This window comes from Procambarus clarkii, chromosome 82 (assembly GCF_040958095.1).
Source record: "Procambarus clarkii isolate CNS0578487 chromosome 82, FALCON_Pclarkii_2.0, whole genome shotgun sequence".
In the NCBI taxonomy this organism is placed as follows: domain Eukaryota; kingdom Metazoa; phylum Arthropoda; class Malacostraca; order Decapoda; family Cambaridae; genus Procambarus; species Procambarus clarkii.
This window is the reverse complement of record NC_091231.1, coordinates 1,218,170-1,241,175: the sequence shown is the minus strand read 5'-3', so window position 1 is coordinate 1,241,175 and position 23,006 is coordinate 1,218,170. Positions and strand designations below refer to the sequence as shown.

At 42.0% G+C, this 23,006-nt stretch overlaps 1 protein-coding gene and 1 long non-coding RNA gene across 5 annotated transcripts in view; one reads left to right on the top strand and one right to left on the bottom strand.

Moving 5' to 3' along the window:
• Nucleotides 1-3,033, bottom strand: part of LOC123764257 (D-beta-hydroxybutyrate dehydrogenase, mitochondrial) — a 54,194-nt gene extending 51,161 nt beyond the window's left edge. Inside the window, exon 1 of one of the 2 annotated variants that reach the window (XM_069315758.1) lies at nucleotides 2,900-3,033. The gene's annotated coding sequence lies outside the window, so the exon portion shown is untranslated. The remainder of the gene's footprint in view (nucleotides 1-2,899) is intronic. The other variant, XM_045751804.2, reaches the window with a different exon arrangement.
• LOC138358217 (uncharacterized) lies at nucleotides 1,295-21,818 on the top strand. 3 transcript variants are annotated; one of them, XR_011225241.1, is made up of 6 exons: nucleotides 1,295-1,428; nucleotides 3,259-3,475; nucleotides 9,472-9,634; nucleotides 11,140-11,303; nucleotides 12,548-12,646; nucleotides 21,714-21,818. It is a non-coding gene; the product is annotated as an uncharacterized lncRNA (long non-coding RNA). The 3 variants fall into 3 exon arrangements; XR_011225243.1 differs by having other exon boundaries at nucleotides 1,414-1,428; nucleotides 3,159-3,475; XR_011225242.1 differs by having other exon boundaries at nucleotides 1,414-1,428; nucleotides 3,156-3,475.
• Nucleotides 21,819-23,006: the final 1,188 nt, after the last annotated feature.

Here is a 23,006-nt window from a genome sequence, read left to right as displayed (position 1 = left end):
CTGCTGATGCACTCTGTCTGACCTTGCAACTCTCACCCCTCAGTTTATTCCAGTCCCAAGCAACAGTGTATATTAAGACCAGGCAGGCACTCTTGGTCACGTCTCTTCAAGGGGAACCTCATAATTATATATACACACACACATGTTATATAAATATATTAGATATATTTATAAATAAATATTTTCGTCATCTCCGTGGCCATTATATCTATGAGTGACATTGGTTCGACGTTGAATCAAAGTTATCAACGTTAATTTAACGCTGAGGGCGTTGATTCAGCGTGGAATTTGCGTTGCTTTTGGATATTGCGTCCACAGTGTCATCACTGAGAACGTTTATCCAACGTTGATTAATCGTCGATCCACCTTTAATTAAAGGTTGATCCAACGTTGATTCAAAGTTGAAACAACATTTAATTAAAGTTTGATTTAACATTGATTCAAGGTTGATTAAACGTTATTGGAGCGTGTTTAGCCCTCTTGGACGTATGTAAAATGTCTGGATTCATTCACGATTAGTCATGATTTAATTTAGAGTTCTCTGAAGGCGCAACAAATCTGACATTCACAACGAACATCAGTGGTGTAAAGGCTGAATGTTGGGTTTGATTACCATTTATCTCAAATGTAAATTATTTACAAGAGTTCAGATAAATGGCGGGCCCCACACCGCCGTCTCCTGCGGCCCCGTACTCGTTGACTCCTGGGGCAGCATACCTCACAAGACGGCCCAGGAGAGTCACTGTCTTTGGGGGGCAGCATACCTCACACGATGGCCCAGGAGAGTCACTGTCTCTGGGGGGCAGCATACCTCACAAGACGGCCCAGGAGTCACTGTCTCTGGGGGCAGCATACCTCACAAGATGGCCCAGGAGTCACTGTCTCTGGGGGGCAGCATACCTCACACGATGGCCCAGGAGAGTCACTGTCTCTGGGGGGCAGCATACCTCACACGATGGCCCAGGAGAGTCACTGTCTCTGGGGGGCAGTGTAACACTGTAAAAGTGTTTGGTTTAGTTTAATACATACATAGAGTACATGAGTCACAGACAAGGATCTGAGAGGCGCCAGTTTGTCGGCCTGAGATCTCACACCTCAAAGCGTTAATGACCTCAAGTGACCTGAGGTCAGATCATGAGAATTTCACCTTGCTTCCGCTAAGCTTATAATTGTAGTCTGGTAGCCCTCAAACATGCCGACGTTTAAGGAGTGGCTTGGTAGTGCCGGAGGCTATCTACTTGTGGGCGGAGTTAGTACTAGGGTCCCCAATATATACTGAGGGAGCATAGAGCATTGGAGGATTAACAAGACAGAAGACCAGGCAGCAGAGCAGCCGAGACAGGCTGTCGGTCGGACGGGGGTGAAGCTGCCTGACAGCTGCAGACTCCCCCCCCCCCCCCTCTCTATTCAACTTAGACTCAGTCCTCGGTGAGTGAACATTAAGGTGACTTGTCGTGTTTTACAAGTGTTGTGTGATCAGGGGCAGTCAGTTGTAGTGCTCTCAGATTCTTGGAGGATGATTCACTTTGCATATTAAACTGGAACATTTTAATTGAATTGCTAAATTATGATACTTAGTATGTGAAATATATGAACTTATTATTTAAATCGTCTTTGTTCCCTAGAGCTTTGAGTTGAGGTGAGAAAGCCTCGGTGGTTACTAGATTCAAGATATTAATGAGTACATGTTTGGAGTTGATACATGGTACAGAGGGAACATACTAATAATGAACTCATGATAACATCTTTTGAGAATTTTGTGATACAGGCAAGTTCCATTCCTTGTCTTGTATGTAATGATCATGAATGGATGGTGGCAGCATTTCGTCTTCTACTATCTACTCTTCTACTTCTACTATCTACTCTTCTACATCTACCTATCTACACCTCTCCCTCCACCCCTCTCTGAACTCTCACTTTCAACTAATGACCCTCCTCGCTCCTCCCACCTCCCTACCTCTCACCCCAAACCCTCACTAATTACTTCACTATTCATTTCTTTCCTTTCGTTTTCTCTTATACGTTTGTGGCAATGATTCTGTATTCTAGAGTTCTCTCTAGAGTTTCGGGTAGCTGATCCAGTTACGGCGCCTTGTAGTCTTAGCACCTAGGTAGTCAAATACCTAGGTTACAAGGTGTTGAACGAGAGAGGCTGCCTTAGGAACTCTGGAGGTGCTCTAGAATAGTTAGCTAACTGGGGACGGGATAACGGACTAGAGAGAGCTGTTTCCCCCGGCCTCGTTAGTTAACTGGGGGGTGGAATCATGGACAAGATAGAGCTATTTCCCCCACCCCCCGTTACAATGGTGGCAGCGGTGGGATGGGGGAAATAGCTCTATCTTGTCCATTATTCCACCCCCCAGTTAACTAACGAGGCCGGGGGAAACAGCTCTCTCTATTCCGTTATCCCGTCCCCAGTTACCTAACTATTCTAGAGCACCTCCAGAGTTCCTAACATACCTCACAAGATGGTCCACGGACAACACAATATGGTCCAGAGACAACACAATATGGTCCAGGGACAACACAATATGGTCCAGGGACAACACAATATGGTCCAGAGACAACACAATATGGTCCAGGGACAACACAATATGGTCCAGGGACAACACAATATGGTCCAGGGACAACACAATATGGTCCAGGGACAACACAATATGGTCCAGGGACAACACAATATGGTCCAGGGACAACACAATATGGTCCAGGGACAACACAATATGGTCCAGAGACAACACAATATGGTCCAGGGACAACACAATATGGTCCAGGGACAACATAATATGGTCCAGGAACAACACAATATGGTCCAGGGACAACATAGCTCAGGGACAACACATCAGGGCACAATTAAGGGACAACCATTGGGACCACAACCACTGAGACCCACTTAACTGACCTGTGTTTTGTGCTTATTCAACCCGTTCTCTTGGTTTCCTTCCTTACAATACCTGGGGTTAGGGTAAGTAAGGGCACGTGAGGGAGGGAGGAGGAGGAGGGGCGGCCATCCTTGGCTCGCCTGCCAACCCTCTTCCTTCTGGCGCGCCAAGTCCTGCTCTCACAGCAAAAACAATGATATAAATAAATATCCAACTTCTGAGTTGTATATATGTATGTATGCATATTTTGATTTCATAAAATACAATTTTATTCAGTAGAGCGACACTAAATACAAGTGTAATTAAGAAGCAAACATTGAGAAGTGATTGAGTAGTAATAAGTAATAAGAAAAGTAAAGAAATATATAATATATCCCAGCCGCGTGTTTCCGGGATATACCGGGGACTGGTCAAGTCGTATACTGCAATTTCGGATACCGGGCTAGAAACAACTTCGTTCACTGAGAAGTTTGGGTGTGCCTCGTATCCCCTACAACAACAAGAAGTTCGAGAGCGATGAGGCCGCCTCCTACTAGCTTCAGGATGTCGTCGAATCTAAATCAACAATATACTACCGCCGCTACTTTCTCGGAAACGTAAGTACCTGCCGCTTTACTTCTCTCACCCTGCCTGGCCTGACCTGGCCTGACCTGACCTGGCCTAGCCAGACCTGACCAGACCTGACCTGGCCTAGCCTTACCTAGCCTAGTCTGACCTGGCCTAGTCTGACCTGACCTGGCCTAGCCTTACCTAGCCTAGTCTGACCTGGCCTAGTCTGACCTGACCTGGCCTAGCCTTACCCAACACTAATCACCACACGTGACAGCCCAAACGAATCGCAAATAAGTACACGTAACAAATCATATGCCCGGACACTCTTTCACCTTGGGGACTGAGTGGTAACTATTGTATAGAAGAGCCGGCTCCCTGAGAGTGTGGTAAGAGGGCGTGATAAGAGGCTAACGTGTGGTCTTGAAGGAAGTCGATAAAGCAGACAATTTTCAAAAGGAAGGGCAGCATAACGAGCAGACAGGAATGGACAGACAGTCGGTTATCATGTGTAATACGCCCCGCACAGCATGGGTGGAGTGGGGGGGGGGGGGTGTTGTAGCAGGGCACAGTATGGTGATGGTGCGGGTGAAGTACACACCCACTGAATTCCTGCCATCAATAATTGTTTTCATAACCATTAGAACAATGGCATCCCTCCAGCCACCATCCTTCCACTGACCCCCTCCTCTGGTCCTCCACCTCAGACAATAACCCCCCCACACCCCCTCTCTCTTCCAGACATCAGCATGTCAAAATCAGTACCATAGTGTGTTTAAACTATTTAAACTAAGTCATTGTGTATCTCAAGGTATCTTAATTCATTTGAAAGTGTACATGTGCATTCGTTCATATACTCGCCTAATTGTGCTTGCTGGGGTTGAGCTCTGGCTCTTTAGTTCCACCTCTCAACCGTCAATCAACAGGTGTACAGGTTTCTGAGCCTATTGGGCTCTATCATATCTACACTTGTATGGCAAGTTTTGTGAAATATATGATAAAGGCACAAAAAAATTTATACCAAAACAGAGATGCAGAACTAGGAAACAGGATTGGTTCAATAGAAATTGCGAGAGGGCTAGAGACCGAAAGACACAAAAATGGAATCAATACAGGAAGAGGCCGAACCCCCAAACATACCAGCGATACAAAGATGCGAGAAACAACTACACGGCAGTGAGGAGAGAGGCAGAAAGAAATTTTGAAAAAGGGATTGCGGACAAATGTAAAACAGAACCAGGTCTATTCTATAAATTCATAAACAACAAATTGCAGGTAAAGGATAATATTCAGAGGTTGAAAATGGGAAATAGATTCACGGAAGATGAAAAGGAAATGTGTGAAACACTAAACGAAAAGTTCCAAAGTGTGTTTGTACAAAATGAAATCTTTAGGGAACCAGATACAATAAGAATTCCAGAGAACAACATAGAACACATAGAGGTGTCTAGAGACGAAGTGGAAAAAATGCTCAAGGAGCTCGGTAAGAACAAAGCAGCTGGCCCAGATGGCGTTTCACCATGGGTTCTGAGAGAATGTGCATCTGAGCTCAGCATTCCACTTCACCTGATCTTTCAGGCATCCCTGTGTACAGGAATCGTAGCAGACGGGCGGAAACAGGCTAACATAGTTCCAATCTACAAAAGTGGCAGCAGGGAAGACCCCCTCAATTATAGACCTGTATCATTGACAAGTGTAATAGTGAAAGTATTGGAAAAACTAATCAAAACTAAATGGGTAGAACACCTAGAGAGAAATGATATAATATCAGACAGACAGTATGGTTTTCGATCTGGAAGATCCTGTGTATCGAATTTACTCAGTTTCTATGATCGAGCCACAGAGATATTACAGGAAAGAGATGGTTGGGTTGACTTCATCTATCTGGACCTAAAAAAGGCTTTCGACAGAGTTCCACATAAGAGGTTGTTCTGGAAACTGGAAAATATTGGAGGGGTGACAGGTAAGCTTCTATCATGGATGAAAAATTTTCTGACTGATAGAAAAATGAGGGCAGTAATCAGAGGCAATGTATCGGAATGGAGAAATGTCACAAGTGGAGTACCACAGGGTTCAGTTCTTGCACCAGTGATGTTTATTGTGTACATAAATGATCTACTAGTTGGTATACAGAATTATATGAACATGTTTGCTGATGATGCTAAGATAATAGGAAGGATAAGAAATTTAGATGACTGTCATGCCCTTCAAGAAGACCTGGACAAAATAAGTATATGGAGCACCACTTGGCAAATGGAATTTAATGTTAATAAATGTCATCTTGAGATCTTGAGGTTATCTTGAGATGATTTCGGGGCTTTAGTGTCCCCGCGGCCCGGTCCTCGACCAGGCCTCCACCCCCAGGAAGCAGCCCGTGACAGCTGACTAACACCCAGGTACCTAATTTACTGCTAGGTAACAGGGGCATAGGGTGAAAGAAACTCTGCCCATTGTTTCTCGCCGGCGCCTGGGATCGAACCCAGGACCACAGGATCACAAGTCCAGCGTGCTGTCCGCTCGGCCGACCGGCTCCTCATGTTATGGAATGTGGAATAGGAGAACATAGACCCCACACAACCTATATATTATGTGAGAAATCTTTAAAGAATTCTGATAAAGAAAGAGATCTAGGAGTGGTTCTAGATAGAAAACTATCACCTGAGGACCACATAAAGAATATTGTGCAAGGAGCCTATGCTATGCTTTCTAACTTCAGAATTGCATTTAAATACATGGATGGCGATATACTAAAGAAATTGTTCATGACTTTTGTTAGGCCAAAGCTAGAATATGCAGCTGTTGTGTGGTGCCCATATCTTAAGAAGCACATCAACAAACTGGAAAAGGTGCAAAGACATGCTACTAAGTGGCTCCCAGAACTGAAGGGCAAGAGCTACGAGGAGAGGTTAGAAGCATTAAATATGCCAAAACTAGAAGACAGAAGAAAAAGAGGTGATATGATCACTACATACAAAATAGTAACAGGAATTGATAAAATCGACAAGGAAGACTTCCTGAGACCTGGAATTTCAAGAACAAGAGGTCATAGATTTAAACTAGCTAAACACAGATGCCGAAGAAATATAAGAAAATTCACCTTCGCAAATAGAGTGGTAGACGGTTGGAACAAGTTAAGTGAGAAGGTGGTGGAGGCCAAGACCGTCAGTAGTTTCAAAGCGTTATATGACAAAGAGTGCTGGGAAGACGGGACACCACGAGCGTAGCTCTCATCCTGTAACTACACTTAGGTAATTACACTTAGGTAATTACTTGAACCTGTGTATGGAGTCAACCTCCACCACATCACTTACTAATGCATTCCATTAGATATAATCATATATGATTACACATAATCATAATCATTCCATACACATAATCATATATGTGTACGTCAACGTATACATACATGCGTATATATACCTCATATTAAAATACTGATAAACGAATGACCATGAACAAATTAATTTATAATTGTAGCATTATATATAATTTTAATAGACTAATTACGTGTTTATACATTTGAATGGTCCAGACAGGTGGCCAGCCTTGGACATATACACTTCTGGTAGGCACAATGACCTCATGTTAGACCCTTGATAGATTATGTGAGAGAGAGAGAGAGAGCTGGGGCAGGGAGGTGCGTGCCCCAGGGAGATAATCCATGCCCATGCCCCGCCTCGAGGTCAGTTCTCGAGTCACACCAAGAATAACAATCGAGCAAGTTGTCCTGACCAGGATGTGGCATATTAGGGAGGGTTGAGGAATAGGAAGCCTGTCTGATAGGGCTCTTGGCAAGCAGCTCTCCCTCAGTCTACCTATCTATATGGAAGAAATGTATCTAGGCCCTCCTCCCCCCTGCCTATTCTCTCTCCCCCACCTTTCTTCCTTCATTTCCTCCCTCCTTCCCTCCCCCTCACTGGTGAGAGAGTAGGAGTGTGAGAGTGGTTAGAGAACTCGTAGTTCTCACGCTCGTGAAATTGTCTGCGACCCTGGAGGAGTAGAGCGGAGGGGGGGAGGTGAAAGTAGGTGACGATGGAGGAGTAGAGGGGAGCATTATATGCAGTGAACGTAGGTGTCTATGAAAGAGTACATCATAGAGGAGGGTGAAAGGAAGGTGACGATGGAGGAAGAGAAGGGAGGGGGTGTGAAGGTAGGTGATGATGGAGGAGTAGAGGGGAGGAGGGGGGCAAAGGTAGGTGTCTATGGAAGAGTACATCATAGAGGGGGGGTGAAGGTAGGTGGCGATGGAGTAGAGCAAAAGGGGTGGGGGTTGAAAGTAATCCTGAGTTTAATTTTTTAGTTATATATAGTGACACCTCGGCTTACGAATGAATATTTATGAACTTTTCGGGTTACGAGCCTAATTTCTTCTAAAAATTTGAATCGGGTTACAAACTTTGCCTCGGGAAAGGAGTTTGTTGATATACGTATGGGCTGACCTAGCGCGTGGTGGCATGGTGATCGCGCCTCAGTTTACCAGTGTCTCCTGCCTAGTAAGTATCGTGCCTGAATTCTTTGTAAAGCATTACATTTGTTTGGGGATTTTTGGCTATTTGAACATAAAATTTGTTATGATATATCTTGCCATGAGTCCCAAGAAAGCCAGTGGTAAGGTTCAAGCCAAGAAAACACATGTGAGAATGACCATAGAGGAAAAACAAGAGAGCATTCATAAACATCAAAATGGTGCACAGGTTGTTGAACTAGCTAGGCAGTACAACAAATCTGTCAACAATATGCACTATACTTGCTAAGAAAAAGGACATTATGAGCATTAAAGTGGCAAAAGGCATATCAACAATCCCGAAACAAAGAACACAAACACTTGAGGATGTTAAAAAGTTTTTATTAATTTGGATACACAACAAGGAGTTAGCAGGTGATAGCATTTCAGAGGCCATCATTTGTGAGAAACCAAGGCATTTGCATGAAGACCTTTTAAAGAAACCCCCTGGAACGAGGGGAAAAAGATGAATCAAGTTTGAAAATGTGAAAAGTTTGTGTGACAATAGAGCCTCGTGGAAAACTTTTGCTGTACTCACCTAATTGTGCTTGCGGGGGTTGAGCTTTGGCTCTTTGGTCCCGCCTCTCAACTGTCAATCAACTGGTGTACAGATTCCTGAGCCTACTGGGCTCTATCATATCTACATTTGAAACTGTGTATGGAGTCAGCCTCCACCACATCACTTCCTAGTGCATTCCATTTATTAACTACTCTGACACTGAAAAAATTCTTTCTAACGTCTCTGTGGCTCATCTGGGTACTAAGTTTCCACCTGTGTCCCCTTGTTCGTGTCCCACCCGTGCTGAAGAGTTTGTCTTTGTCCACCCTGTCAATTCCCCTGAGAATTTTGTAGGTGGTTATCATGTCTCCCCATACTCTTCTGTTTTCCAGGGATGTGAGGTTCAGCTCCTTTAGCCTTTCCTCGTAGCTCAATCCTCTCAGTTCCGGGACGAGCCTGGTGGCATACCGCTGAATCTTCTCTAACTTTGTCTTGTGTTTAACTAGGTATGGACTCCAGGCTGGAGCTGCATACTCCAGGATTGGTCTTACATAAGTGGTATACAGGGTTCTGAAAGATTCCTTACACAAATTTCTGAAGGCAGTTCTTATGTTGGCCAGTCTAGCATATGCCGCTGATGATATTCTTTTGATGTGGGCCTCTGGGGACAGGTTCGGTGTGATATCAACCCCCAGATCCTTCTCTCTATTTGATTCTTGCAGGATTTCCCCTCCCAGATGATACCTTGTGTTCAGCCTCCTGCTCCCTACCTGCTCCCTGTGGTCATTACCTGGTGGAATGCACCCAGGATGGAGTATTAGGGCTATACATCTTTTAAATCATAAAAGTAATAAACATTTCCCATCAACCTTACAAACAATATTAACCTATTTTCATGTATTTCCCCCATGTGCATTTTAACAAAGTTGCTAAATTGCCTTTATCATTCTGTAAAATTTCAATTACAGTACTGTATGTATAATTTTGTTAGTATAAATGGACTGAATATTCTGAAATTGCTATTAATTTTACAATTTCAGATTCAAAGGTGGTCTGGACACCCAATTTGGTCAGACAGGTGAAGAGAGCATTTAGGATAGTTCGAAGAGATGAAGATGGTCGCAATTGTGTTCGAAGAGGCAAACGCCCCCCTTTGCTCCTGACATTATGTTCAACCATTGACCTCTGCACACCTAACACAAGGTAGGTTGAAAACTCCTCCTTCATGTCATTGGTACATTAGCCAGAAACTCAGGGCTCATGTAGGAATATCCGTAAAAAAAAAAAAAAAGTGGCCCCAACAATGCATCCTCCAAGTCTGGAGGATGAGCAGGAGCATTAGTCGAGAAGCAGGACCTTGAGTGTCAAACTTTTCTCTTGCAGATATTTTTTGATGGCAGGGCAAACCACTCCACATCACAGTTTTTCTGCACGTTATATATTTTTTAAAACTCTTGGATTTTCGGAATGATACACGAGCAAGGGTTTAATTTTCAAATCGCCACACAGCACAAGAGTTAGCCTATCCTGACACAAGTTAGCCCAAGTTAGCTTGTGTCCGGGCATTGACGTCTCCTCTTGGGTAATGTATGTCCTCTTCGGCAATTTTTTCCAGAATAGCTATGTCTCCTCACAATTAAACACTTGTTGTGGAATGTATCCATCAATACAGCACAGTGTATCTACAAAATTTTAATTTTTTACTTATATATAGTGTCACCTCGGCTTACAAATGAATATTTATGAACTTTTCGGGTTACGAGCCTAATTTCTTCGAAAAATTTGAATCGGGTTACAAACTTTGCCTCGGGAAATGAGTTTGTTGATATGCGTATGGGCTGACCTAGCGCGTGGTGGCATGGTGATCGCACCTCAGTTTACCAGTGTCTCCTGCCTAGTAACTATCGCGCCTGAATTCTTTATAAAGCATTACATTTGTTTTGGGATTTTTGGCTATTTGAACATAAAATTTGTTATTATATATCTTGCCATGAGTCCCAAGAAAGCCAGTGGTAAGGTTCAAGCCAAGAAAACACATGTGAGAATGACCATAGAGGAAAAACAAGAGAGCATTCATAAGCGTCAAAACGGTGCACAGGTTGTTGAACTAGCTAGGCAGTACAACAAATCTATGTCAACAATATGCACTATACTCGCTAAGAAAAAGGACATTATGAGCGTTAAAGTGGCAAAAGGCATATCAACAATCCCGAAACAAAGAACACAAACACTTGAGGATGTTGAAAAGTTTTTATTAATTTGGATACACAACAAAGAGTTAGCAGGTGATAGCATTTCAGAGGCCATCATTTGTGAGAAACCAAGGCATTTGCATGAAGACCTTTTAAAGAAAACCCCTGGAACGAGGGGGAAAAAGATGAATCAAGTTTGAAAATGTGAAAAGTTTGTGTGACAATAGAGCCTCGTGGAAAACTTTTGCTGTGGTCATTACCTGGTGGAATGCACCCAGGATGGAGTATTAGGGCTATACATCTTTTAAATCATAAAAGTAATAAACATTTCCCATCAACCTTACAAACCATATTAACCTATTTTCATGTATTTCCCCCATGTACATTTTAACAAAGTTACTAAATTGCCTTTATCATTCTGTAAAATTTCAATTACAGTATACTGTATATAATTTTGTTAGTACAGGTATAAATGGACTGAATATTCTGAAATCACTATTAATTTTACAATTTCAGATTCAAAGGTGGTCTGGACACCCAATTTGGTCAGACAGGTGAAGAGAGCATTTAGGATAGTTCGAAGAGATGAAGATGGTCGCAATTGTGTTTGAAGAGGCAAACGCCCCCCTTTGCTCCTGACATTATGTTCAGCCTATTGACCCCTGCACACCTAACACAAGGTAGGTTGAAAACTCCTCCTTCATGTCATTGGTTCATTAGCCAGAAACTTAGGGCCCATGCAGGAATATCCCTAAAAAAAAAAAGTGGCCCCAACAATGCATCCTCCAAGTCTGGAGGATGAGCAGGAGCATTTTTGAAAAGCAGGCCCTTTAGTGTCAAACTTTTCTCTTGCAGATATTTTTTGATGGCAGGGCAAACCACTCTACATCACAGTTTTTCTGCACGTTATATATTTTTTAAAACTCTTGGATTTTCGGAATGATACACGAGCAAGGGTTTAATTTTCAAATCGCCACACAGCACAAGAGTTAGCCTATCCTGACACAAGTTAGCCCAAGTTAGCTTGTGTCTGGGCAGCGACGTCTCCTCTTGGGTAATGTATGTCCTCTTCGGCAATTTTTTCCAGAATAGCCATGTCTCCTCACAATTAAACACTTGTTGTGGAATATATCCATCAATACAGTATCTACAAAATCTTTAAAATCACGAACAAATCTTTCAGCCCCTACTTTGTCTGAGCTGGCACCCTCACCATGCCTCACAAGACTATGAATACCACGTCTTTTTTCAAAATTTCTCAAACCATCCCCTACTCACCTTAAACTCTTTCGTATCTGCAAAACTCGTTCTAGGGGTTTTCTTTATAAGATCTTGCATGAAGATTTCATTGTTGACCAAACCACACACTGGAAATTGAATAGACAACGACATTTCGATCCGTCCTGGACCATTATAAAGTCGATTGTGATGAGATGAGGGAAGCAAGAGCATTAAGTAGGCAAGAGAGAGAGGTGAGGAGATGGCAAGTATGAACGTATGTACATGAATAAAACATGTACATACTTGTACATAACATGTGTAAATAGTGTAATAAACACAATAACAGTATTTTGGGAGGAGGAATGTTGGCGAGTAATGTGTTGGAGGAGGGAGGGAGGACTGGCAGGGTGTGACAGCTCACTCATGTTTTTTGGGCTCACCATACCGACATAGTGGATCGTTATGGTGAATACATACGTAGATGGGTATATACAATGTGTGTATATAGTGTAATAACAGCAAAAACACTGTTTGATTGTAGAATATGTCGCATATATGAGGCCCATAATTTTGAGCATAGCGATGTTCTATACTTTGAATTACATTAATTCCACAAATTACACACTTTTAAATAATATTACAGTAAAAAAATAAAGAAATGAATGAGAAACTTCAAAATAATTGCGCAAAATTTTATTCGCAGCAACTGCTGTCGCACGGGGTGGCGGGGCCGACAGACCCCCATCGCTCCAATGCTCAGCGCCCATAATTTGCTCAACTTCCCAGCTCCATTGCAGCTAAAGTAAGTCACATACAATATTTTTTGTTTAGTTTCCCCGTGATCAGACTCTGCATTTTAACTATAAGAAGAGAAAAAAAATTTTTGGAAAGAATTTATTTCTTGTGCACCAGGGTGTTATTTGGAGACAGAGCAGTTCAGTGGTTAACTACTAAATTTTTTTTCTCCCACACACGCACCCCCCTAGGAAGCAGCCTGTAACAGCTAACTCCCAGATACCTATTTACTGTTAGGTAACAGGGGTCATCCCCTTTTGTACAAAGAATCTGCTAAAGCTTTTAGGGCTAATCTTTGACACTCGTTTGTCTTTGTCGCCCCATATTTTTTACGTCCGAGTTGAATGCTCTAAGGCCCTTAACTAACTTTAGGTCATGTCCCATACTTCTTGGGGAGCTAATCGACACTGCTCCTCTCTTTACATTCCTCTCTCGTTCTGTCTAAACTCGATTATGGCCCTGTTTACTCGTCTGCTTCTCCTTCTACCCTTCACCATCTGGACACACTGCATCATACTGGGTTACGGCTCAGCTCTGGTACCTTTCCTTCGACACCTACCCTAAGCCTGTATGTTGAAACTGGCGTCCTGTTTCTACAGGATCGCCATGATCGCTACTGTCTTCTCCACCTTGCACGGTCCTTACAGCACCCTCACTCTTGCTTATGTCATGCCTTGACCTTTACCCATCCTGTGGTTCCTGTTCCCCTTCACCACCTATCTCTTTCTGTACGGTTGTCTCTCTTACAAAATGCTCTTTCAGTTTGTGTTACCAATATTTTCCCTCGTGTCATTCCGTCTTTGCCCCTATGGAGGGGTCCCCGTTCCTAAATTCTGTAAGCCTTGACCCACATGACTAAAACTTTTACCCCTCCTACAGTTCTAAATCACCTTTTCCTTGAACACTTTTCTTCACACTTCCACTCTATTTCCGTCTTCACCAATAGGTCTTAAGTCTGCAGACGGTGTAGGCTACTCTGTTGTTTTTCCTGACTGCACCTTTGTGTCTCCTGCCTCCGGAGACTAGCATCTTCATGGCAGAACTTTACGCTATTCTCTATGCTCTTCATCAACTCTTTTCTCGCTGTCAATCCTCCTCTGTGTTTGTAGTTGACACTTGCATTGCCCTCATGGCTCTAGAATCCTTTAATCCAGTCCATCCTTTGGTAGTTGAAATTCAACATTGGCTGTTTCTTATCTCCAGTAGATTTAAGACAGTGGAATTTCGCTGGATTCCCACCCATATTGGTGTGTTCTTAAATGAGCGTGCGGACACTGCCGCTAAGGAAGCTATCCGTACCTGTCCCATCTCCCGTAAAGGTATTCCTTATTATGACTTTTACCCAGTTATTCATTTCCCCATTCTTGCCCGTTGTCAGGGTTGTTGGTCTTCTGTTACTGGTAACAAACTGCGTGCTCTTAAGAGTAGTGTGTTCCCGTGGCCTTCCTCCTACCACCGTAACCGGTGGTGGGAAACGGCTCTGGCGCTGCCCTGCTTCTTATTGTCCAAACCGTTGTCTCTACATGTCCTGACTTCCAGGACTTACGTGTCTTGCTTCCCGACCATCCCTCACTGTCAATTGTCCCTCGATAAAATTCTTGGTAAATTCAATACCTTTGATATTGTTCGCCGTATGCGTTTTTGTTCTTGTATTGGCGACGTTAGTGATATTTAGCGCACTATGATTATCCCACACATTTGATGGTTTGATAATTACTGTACTGTACAGTACTTTGGTTTGGAATGTATCAAATAAATTTGTTTCATGTATTCAAATGTGTGAGAAAATCCACTGGGGCTGTGAGATGAAGCGAACCTGTAACAAAGGCATTGCCAGTTGCATAGTCTACCACCACTGATGGTAAAAGTCTTACAACTGGATATCTTGTGTGACGGGTTATGGTATCACAGCTATACTGAACCAAGATGGTATGGCTCTCCCTCACATAAATGAAAGAAATGCTGCTATTGGCCTTGCAGTGTGTAAGTTGCAGGTGGAAACAAATGAAAATTATCAAATAAATAATTAAACAATTTACTGAAATAGTAATGAACAAAAATAACACATGACAATACTTGACTATCATGTAATGCAAAGGTGAACAAGTTAGTATGACCTTAAATGCAAAAAATAAACTATAAGCAATGAATAAAAGTATGAAGATATACTGGTGTTCTGAAGACAGCTACCATACCACCATGGCATCAGTCACACGACGTTGGCTGGAAGCGGACGACGGGTTAGACACGAAGGTGATCCTAGAGCACTAAGGGAGAGATTGCCTCTCCAGGGAGGCAGCGCTCTTTATATAGTCCGGCGGTGATGACTCATCCAGTGTCAACACGAGGTGGACATCTGGTCAACTAGCAAACTGCTCGTTGTGGCTGGTGGTGCCTTTGTGTTGAGCTGTACCACTGTCAGTTGAAGGCGGCTAACTGCTTGTTTGTGGGGACAAACTGCCAGTTAGCAGTGGCGCCCGGCTTGCCTCTGAGTCGTACCAGGCCGTGCCAGGCCCTGGGGGGGTATGGAGGGGTGGCAGGACTGATGACTCTTCTGGGCTGGTGTAGATGTATACTTCCAGTGCAGAGGCATTGAAGGTGAAGGGAAAAGGCAGTTCCACTGCTATGCAGGGGATTCACGTGACACTTGTGAAGCCACAGAAAGTCTGGAGGCCCTACTGAAGCCAGTCCAAGTATTAAATAAAACCCCTGAAGTACGCCGGTGAAGGGTAAAGTGAAGGGTGAAGCAAGACCATATGCCCCAACTTCAGGCACACACAGAAAATCACGTTTTGGTCCCGCCTCTCAACTGTGTATTTGAAGTTGGGGCATATGGTGTTGAACTGCTTCAGCCTTCACCTGAGTGCTTGTAGGTCTTACGTAAGACGTTGACTCAAGGAGTGGCCTCAAAACTTGCTGTGATTTATGGGGAAATCCGGTTGTAAGACTTTTACAAAGTCAGTACTCAGTAATATACTGTGGTAGAGTATGCAGCTGCCAGTGCCTTGGGCAAGGGTTTACGTCGCCTCACAGCTCCAGTGGATTTTCTGCTTGGTGTATATCAGGTTGTGATTTTGTGTGTGTACCGTATTGTTATGATCGCCGTCTGATAAGTCCTTTCTGGCCTCAAGAGTCATTGTTACCCACCTAGAAAGATTGCAGATGGCCAAAGCAGTTATTTAAGTTAAGAAGGGACAGGTCTTAAACAGAATTTTGCATAATATTTGACTGTAAAGGGGTAAATTGAGGTAGATTGAAAAACAAAATGGTGAACCGGGCAGGCGGTACTCACAATTAGGCGAGTACACTCGGGAACTTTTATAGTGCAACCAAACATGCTTTAGGCTCTCACAACAAGAGGTGAGTGGTGGTGGCTTAGGTGCTCAGCCAATCAGAGCACCTAAGGAGGGAGGGCAGGAGTGAGAGGGGGGTGGTATGTGGAAGTTTGGTGACAGTTGTGTGTAGTTTGTTCATCTTCATTGTAAGTTTCATGGCTTGGTGTGCATTTCCCTAGTAAATTTAATTAGGGAAAAATTCAGGTGTTTGATTTTTTAAATCAACTTTTTAAATGTTGAGTTGTTAAAGCCTCAAAGTGCATGGAGTTGGTTTGGGAGTATGGCATCCTCATGCTGTTGCGTGCTCGCGTGAGGTAGCAAAGGTGATGTAAAGTTGTGGGGTGTACATGCTTGGGACGTCCTTTCTCGGGATGGCTGGTGTTAGACCTGCGTGTTTGTCGGTTGTTGAAAAGCCGTCATCCTTTGCTGTTGTGGTATTGATTTTACATTGTTCATCTTGTAATTAATACTGTAGTGCGATATCTAGGGCTACCATTTGTAGGTTTAAAATGTCTAATACAAACAGTTGTCCAATGAGTTTTAATAGGAAATATCATCCACCAAGCACCATTGTACAATTATATTAATTGATAGTATATGGATTGTGCAGAACTGCTTAGAATGATCTTTAACACTTGGCTATATTGGTCATGTCAAATACCTGCACGGTGAATGCTCAAAGACCCTTTCTTTATTCAGTGTTGTCACATACCTCATGGGGGTATGGATAGGCAAACACTCATTCGGTTAAACTTGCCTTGTAGTACTTTCAGAGCTCAGTAATTTGGAATCTGGTTAGCACTTTCCAAATAAATTGACCTTTAACCCTCAAACCGCTAGGGGCCCAAATGGAATTCACACCCACAGGCGCAACAAAAAAAAAAAACAAAAAATTCTTTTGTCTTATAGAAGTGTTCATTTTTGTTCCCTGATCACGGAAAAAATAACAAAAAAATCGTAGGTGGCATATTTTAGCTGCAATAGGGTAGGGAAGTGTGGCAAAAAAGGGGCGTTGGCAGAGCCTTTGCCAGACGAGGTCTACTCCACCCGAGCTGTCAGACGGCAATTGCCACAAATATATTATTACCTAATTATTTCAATGTCTCTGATTTTTTCTTAGTTTTTTTGCAGTAATATTATTCCATACAGTGAATTGTGGTATATTTATATTATAAAATGCGTGAACCATCGCTGTACTCAAAATTATGGTGTGCATATTAGTGATTCAATTATTATGTTCATAAAACCATAAACAAATAGTTTTGCTGTTGTTACACTATATACACAGGTTATATATAAGTATTTGCATGTTTTGTACACCATAACGCACTACTAAGTTGGTCTTGTGAGTCAAAAAGCAACGAGGAGTGACCGCCAAACACCAGCGAGCCACTCACTGCCACTCCCTCCCTCAACACCACCTCACTCACCCTCATTCACCTCCCACAATACTCTTTCTGTATTTATTCACTATACACAGACGTTATATATACGTATTTACATGTTTTGTTCACCATAACTGTACATCTAAGCTTGTATGGTGAGTAAAGGCCATAAGACGTAGCTACTCACACAGTCAGCTGATCGGCGGCCGCCCTCAAGGCCAGACGCACTAATATTTGTCCTCCAACAATATTGTTTGTGGTGTTATTACGCTATATACACACACATTATATATAAGTATCTACCTGTTTTATTCACCATACCTGAACAAATAAGCTGGTATGGTGCCCAAAGACCATAGTGGCCATCAGTAAACAACATGTCAAGTCGTGCTGACGACGCTCCTCCCTCACCAAAATGGCGGCTCCCAACCTACTCCTCTCGCTGTTATCTCACACTATACACACGTTATATATAAGTATCTACATTTGTGTTCACCATATCGAACCACTAAGCTGGTATGGTGAGTGCAGTCAATAAATGGTGGCCACACACAGAAAACGACGCCACAACCCTCCCTCCCACAGCCTTACTCCTTCCTCCATGGAGCACAGCGCTAAATATCACCACAATCCTGCTATTATCAGAATCCTGGTCAGTTTTATCACAGTCAGGGGGCTTCAGTAATACTATCACTGCTAAATAATAGCAGTATCATTTATATTATGGTATTTGTAGGCGATGCTGTGGTCACAAGCTGAACAGCGGTGCTGTGAGCTCGTGCTGCGTGCGCCAGCCTTGGTGGCTTGCTCAATACTGACTGTAACACCCAAGAATGTTGGCCTGGATTTTTTTTCTAGGTGGCATCTGGCAACTATCGGTCGTGGGTGTACTATAGCTGCCCCTATCCCAGGCGGGGCGTTTAAATTATAGCGCTAGACACGAAATCATATATAAATGATGTGCGCGGTTTCGGTTTTGTCACTGATATCATTTATATATGAAATGCGCAGTTTGAGGGTTAAAGTGAATTCCTATTTAGGTTTAAAACATTATACCGAATGAGAAACTCGGATTATATAGCCGAACACCAGAAATGTTGTTATTCAATTTGGTTGCCTAAAGCACATTCAAGGACTACACATTACATGGCATTCCAGGATTCCTCTATACCTTGCCTTATGCTGTAAACATTGCCACAACCCTGTGTTTTATTGATTTAAATGGCCACAGGGAGGCATACAACACTGCAGATTATGATGTCATTAGTTATCCACTGTGCTGACAAGTGGGCTGACTGATGTTCGTTGACACCTGTATCGTGCTTCAATTTAATCGCCAGGAGATCACCCTCTCACTAGACTCGTCTGTAGGAAGTACAGTATAGTATGTCAAATTACCTTGGATCATAAATAGCATAAGACTTGGGGGTAGGAGAAGGTTGCAGTGTTTGTCATGGCTCTCAGTTGTTCCTGGTATTAGGCAATTTAGTTCTGGAATCATTTTTGTTGGCCAATGTTAAACTTTTTCGAAAGTAGATGTTTTTCTGAAAGGGAAGGGGGGGGGGGAATCTCTATGCTTGGATACAGTTATCTAAGTGAATACTTAGATTTATACAGTAGAATAACTACCTTCTTTTCCTTAGTCAAAAAGGTTGCTTGTTTATTTCTAGGGACTTGTATTTTCTTTTATTTTTAACTGCAGCAACTTTCAGTGAATGATAGATTCTTACTGAAAGGACCTTTACTTCATTGTTGTTGCTTTATGGTCATCTCATTGTGTACAGGGATTCCGCGAAGCTTTTGGGGTTAGTCTTTGACACTCGTTTGTCTTGGTCAGCCCATATCTCTTGCCTCCGAGTTGAATGCTCTAAGGCCCTTAACCTCCTTAATGTTTTGTCCCATAATTCTTGGGGAGTGGATAGGCGCACGCTCCTCTATTTGCACTCCTCTCTCGTCCTGTCTAAACTCGATTATGGTTGCCCTGCATACTCTTCTGCTTCTCCTTCTACTCTTCGCCGTCTTGATGCTTTGCACCATACTGGGTTGCGTCTCGGCTCTGGTGCCTTTCGTTCGACTCCCGCCCTTAGTTTGTATGTTGACACTGGCTTTCTCTCTCTTCAGGACTGCTGTGATCGCTACTGTCTTCGCTATCTTGCGCGGTCCTTCCAACATCCTTCCTCTCGCCTCTGTCGTGCATTGACTTTTCCTCCTCCTGTGGTTCCTGTTCCTCTTCATTGTCTCCCACTTTCTGTCCAGTTATCTCGCTTACAGGATTCTCTTTCTGTTCATATTTCTAATGTTTCTCCTCGTATTGTTCCTTCATTACCTCCGTGGAGAGTCCCCCTTCCCAAGTTTTGTACGTCCTTGACTTGTATTACTAAAGCCTTTACCCCTCCTACAATTCTGAAAAGCCTCTTCCTTGAGCAATTTTCTTCGCACTCCCACTCTATTTCCATCTTCCCTGATGGGTCTAAGTCTGCTGATGGTGTGGGCTACTCTGTTGTTTTTCCTGACCGTACTTACATGTGTCGCCTCCCTTCGGAGGCTAGCGTCTTTACGGCAGAACTTTATGCTATTCTCTATGCTCTTTGTCTCTTGCTTTCTCATTCCTCCTTTGTGGTTGTTGTTGATTCTCGTAGTGCCCTCATGGCTCTAGGGTCCTTTAATCCTGTCCATCCGGTGGTCATTGAGATTCAACATTGGCTGTTTCTTATTTCTAGTAAATTTAAATCAGAGTTTTGCTGGGTTCCCAGCCATATTGGTGTTTCAATGAGCGTGCGGATGCTGCCGCTAAGGAAGCTATCCGTTCTTGTCCCATCTCCCGTAAAGGTATTCCTTATTCCGACTTTTATCCTGTTATTCATTCTTCCCCGTTGGCAGGGTTGTTGGTCCTCTGTGGTTGGTAACAAGCTGCGTACTCTCAAACTTAGTGTGTCCCCGTGGCCTTCCTCCTACCACCGTAACCGGCGGTGGGACACTGCTTTGGCACGGCTGTGGGTTGGTCATACCCGCTTAACCCACTGTCACTTAATGGAGCGCCGCCCTGCTCCTTATTGTCCGAATTGCGTTGTCCCTCTTACAGTTGTGCATATCCTTGTTGAATGTCCTGACTTCCAGGACGAGCGTGTGTCTTGCTTTCCGACCGTCCCTCGATAGAATTCTAGGTGAATCGGATACTTTTGATATCGTAAGGTAATTACCAAAAGAAGGTGCCTTCTTTTGGTAATTACCTTACCTTCATTGTTGTTTCATTTTAATGTGGTAGTTGTGATATGGATTGTTCTGGCTCACGTGCAAGGTCTTGGATTTTTTTCTGTTTTATATTAAGAAATTGCCAGTCTTGTTACTATTTGTAGAGTTAGAGATCTGCATTAAGGCCTCAATATTATATTCTTTATTTTTTTATAACATGTTATCAGCAATTTTTGTGGTTGGTAATATTTAGATTAATGTCAGTGATGTATATGACAAGGGTTAAGACCCCTTGTGGTATGACAGCATTTTTCCCAGTCATTTCTTTAACAAATGAAAGGGTCCTCATAACCATTCTTTTGTCCTTTCTACCATGTACCTGTTTGTTGCTTCTTGGTCTTTCATTTGGTACGTTGGCTATTAAAACAATGGCCTTTGGTAATGTTGCAATTACCATTTCTAAAAAAAATGAGCAGGTTCATTAGGTAGGGTTTGTTTTTAGCAAACAAAGTTTTACAAAAAAAAATTCCATTCCTTCAGGACCTTGCAGATGTTAGGTCAAACTAATTGACAGTAATCTGTTTTGCCCTTTCAAACAATGATGGTTTTAATCTAGGTAAAATATTTCAGAATATCTGAAGAGTTTGGCAGACAAATCATTTAAGAGCTTTGATTAAATTTAAGTTACCAAAGACTGAAAACCATGTTGTATAGATGCTTGTCACTTTTCTAATGTTTTGTAAATTTAACACTGATCTTTAGTTAATTTAATCATAATTTGTACAAAGCTTAGGTGTTGCATAGCTTTAAATTTACTTTCAAATATGGAAACTAAAATATTGATTAAAGTTTCTTCCACTTTAATATTTCAGACTAATTTGCAATATTTGTTAGTTTATGTAAATTGAATAGGTAGTCTACTTTTACATCTTTTCAATGCATTTTGCATGCAACTATGTAACAAGTTACAAATAGGTGTAAATTTTACCAAGTATTTATTTTCAAAGCAAAAAAATTTCAGATGTTTAAACATTGCATCAATAGTACTAAACAATAATTTCCAGCATAATTTCAGGATAAGGTATATAAAGTAGTTTCATTAAAATTGTTTTATTTAATAAGTTTTAAATATAGTATTTATAATACATCTAATATTTATTAGTTTCAGGTTGTGGGACAGATGCTCCTAGATGAACAGAAGATCCAAAAGGCCAAGACAACTCCAGAGACAATCACCTGTAAAAGAAAAATAAAAATTAAACAGGGACACTACTTTTATTATCACCAATGCCTAATAATAAGCCCAAAAAATCCTAACAGCCTATCTTTTAAGATATGCTCAGCAAGGCCTATCCCTTCCTCTGGTTTTAGTGCAGACCTTGTTCCCTGAATGGGAACATTACATCCACCACTCTAGTGCCATCAACACATTGTACATATGCTTTCTTGTAAGCACTGTACAATGTATTCCAGGCACTAGTTTTAGATGCATGCACCCATTCAGCAAACAAGCCCTGTGAGAATTAACAATGTCACCATTGTTAAGGGTCCCTAAACCTATGCAATTCTAGTCCATCTATTAGATGGGTAGTAGAGCAAAGCTCTGAAAAAGCCAGGACAGGGAAATCTGCAGGACTGCCTGGTCCCCTTCTATGAAATGGGGTAGGATCAGTACAAACTGCATCATTCCCTGTGGGTTGTAACAGGGGGACATGGTTACACACCTATAAATGGACTAGATAAGAGAATTAAGATTAGGTCATTGATATAGCTAAAACATCAAATTCAAACTCACCCACTTTGTAGATTTCCTTTTCCAGAGTAAAGGAGCCTCACTCCAAGCCAGTCCATGCATCATATTCACCATCTGAAAAATATGTAAACAAATTAACTTCAGATTTAAAACTGAAGTAGCTTTACTTTTAAAATGAGCATTCAGTACTTTAAAAATTCAAATGGAAAATGTTTAATTTCTTTAAGGAATTAACATTACCTACATTCTAGTAGTAAAGATCTAATTTAGCCATATAAATATATATGGCATCACAAAAATTTGCCAAGTTTCAGTAAATGTCATTTGAGAAACTATCTCCAACTGCAATTGACATTTATCTTTAGCCAATGCTATATTGTTTAAGTTATAACAATTTTTTACTTTTATGCAAATCTATTCAAATTAACCTTTACTACAACTCACCTGATACTCTTCCAACTGACAGAGGGACTTCTGGACTTTCCAAACCACATTCTGGAAAACATTATAATTTTAAAGACCAAGCTAAAGTAAACATTGAATATTTTTTTTTTTTACTTTCAAGGGAAAAATACCATCACTTAGAACAAAACTTTCCCTGCCATTAACTTATTTGACTCCTGATTACCCTTAACAGTGTTGTACATTTATAGATTAAAGCTTAAACAAACATTTAATGTTAACCAAACAAGATTTACATTT